At 37.9% G+C, this 2,016-nt stretch overlaps 1 protein-coding gene across 1 annotated transcript in view; it reads left to right on the top strand.

Moving 5' to 3' along the window:
- LOC117182644 (uncharacterized protein K02A2.6-like) overlaps window positions 1–2,016 on the top strand; it is a 32,055-nt gene that overhangs the window by 28,198 nt on the left and 1,841 nt on the right. The window lies entirely within an intron of this gene.

Genomic DNA, 2,016 nt, shown 5'->3' on the forward strand with positions numbered 1-2,016 from the left:
CTACGCACCGGTTGATAGTGATCTTAGAGAAGTAAAAGACGCCTTCTGGGACACTTTAAATGACACAATAAACATTTGCGAACATCGGGAAAGAGTAATTCTCCTAGGAAACATGAACGGTTGGGTGGGCATCGAAAATCAGGATACTGAAAGAGTATTAGGTAATTTTGGGGATCCAAGAACAAACTATAACGGAGATAAATTAGTTGGTCTATGCTTAGAAAGGGGTCTGTTTATTACAAATACTTGGTTTAGGCATAAAATGATTCACATGTACACCTGGTCTAAAGAAAATAGCCGCACTATAATTGACTTTGTTGTTGCGGATGAAAGACTAAGAGAGTTGGTCAAAGATACAAGAGTCATGAGGGGTCCTGAATGCAATACTGATCATTACCTTGTGATCTGAAAAATTACCTTAGATCGGGGATGGAAAAAAAAGAGAACCAAGAAAGCAAAACAAACACGAATCAAAATTGAGAACCTACAGAAACAGGATGTGCGAATAGATTTCCAAAATAAGATAATTGAAAGCATAGATAGGGCAACATGGGAGGACCGTATAAAAAACAAAGATATAGAGGGAGCCTGGACAATGTTACGGGATACCCTTGTTAGATGTACGATCGAAGTGTGTGGTACCGCAGTTGTAGGAAGAATGTCTGGTCATGCGTGGTGGAGTGATGAAATCCAGGCTGCCCAAAAAGCAAAAAGAGAAGCGTACAAGAGAACTTTGAACATTGCAGGTCTTAGCAATGAAGAAAGAAGTAGACGTAGAAATTATTTTAGACACGAAAACAGGATACTTAAACGATTAGTTAAAGAAAGTACAGATACAATTAGAGCAGAAGAAGAGATAAGAATACAAAACGACTTTGAAGGAAGCAGGAAACTACTTTATAAAAAAATGAAAGGAAACAAAAGTACAGAAATTGTAAACATGAGAAATAGTAGGGGGGAAATGGTATATAATGCAAACGGAATACTAGAGGCTTTCAGGCACTATTTCAGAACACAATTCGGAGATGAAGCTATAGGACACCACAACTGCGATATTGAACACGATGCGATGGAAAACTCAATTGAGAAAGTCTGTGTCACTGAGGTTAGGGATATAATTACGAACTTGAAAAACGGTAAGGCTGCCGGGGTAGAGGGTATTAACGCTGAAATGCTTAAGCACGGTGGCGAGTACATACCACATAGAGTGTGCGAATTGATAAATTTATGTTTCGAGATGGGAGACGTCCCAGACGATTGGAAAAAGGCGATTATCGTACCAATATACAAGAGAAAGGGAGATAAAAGCGAGTGCAATAATTACAGAGGGATTAGCTTATTAAGCACCGTAAGTAAAATATATTCAAAAATACATATTCGTAGGGTAATGAAAATAACAGAAGCAAAGATTTGGGAAGTCCAAAGTGGGTTTATGCCAGCAAGGTCATGTACGGATCAAATGTTCAGCTTAAGGCAAATAACAGAAAAAAGTTTGAGAGTAGGAAAAAAAGTTTTCTGTGCATTTGTTGACCTAGAAAAAGCTTTTGACAAGGTAGATAGAAGTAAACTTTGGGAAGTCCTGAAAGAGTATAGAGTCAATGGATGGATCCTACAAGCTATAAAAACAATATATACAGGTACGTAGCAAAGCGAGTGTAAGAGTGAATGGGAAACTGAGTGACTGTTTCGATATTATTCAAGGAGTTAGACAAGGATGCGTTATGTCTTCATGGTTATTTATATTATTTATGGACAAGAGTTTAAGAATGGCTCTTTTCGACGAAGAGGGTGTGGATCCCCAAACAGTAAGGGTACGTGGGTTAGCGCTCGCAGATGATAATGGGCCTCAAAATTAACGCAAATAAAACGAAAACTATGGTGTTCGAAGGAAAGAGTGAAAAAACACTATGCAATATTCTATAAAATGATGAGAGAATTGAACAAGTTGATAAGTTCGTATATCTTGGTAGCTTATTTACTAGGGACGGGAAGTTAGATGAGGAATTAGATAGACGA

This window comes from Belonocnema kinseyi, chromosome 2 (assembly GCF_010883055.1).
Source record: "Belonocnema kinseyi isolate 2016_QV_RU_SX_M_011 chromosome 2, B_treatae_v1, whole genome shotgun sequence".
NCBI classification, from domain to species: Eukaryota; Metazoa; Arthropoda; class Insecta; order Hymenoptera; family Cynipidae; genus Belonocnema; species Belonocnema kinseyi.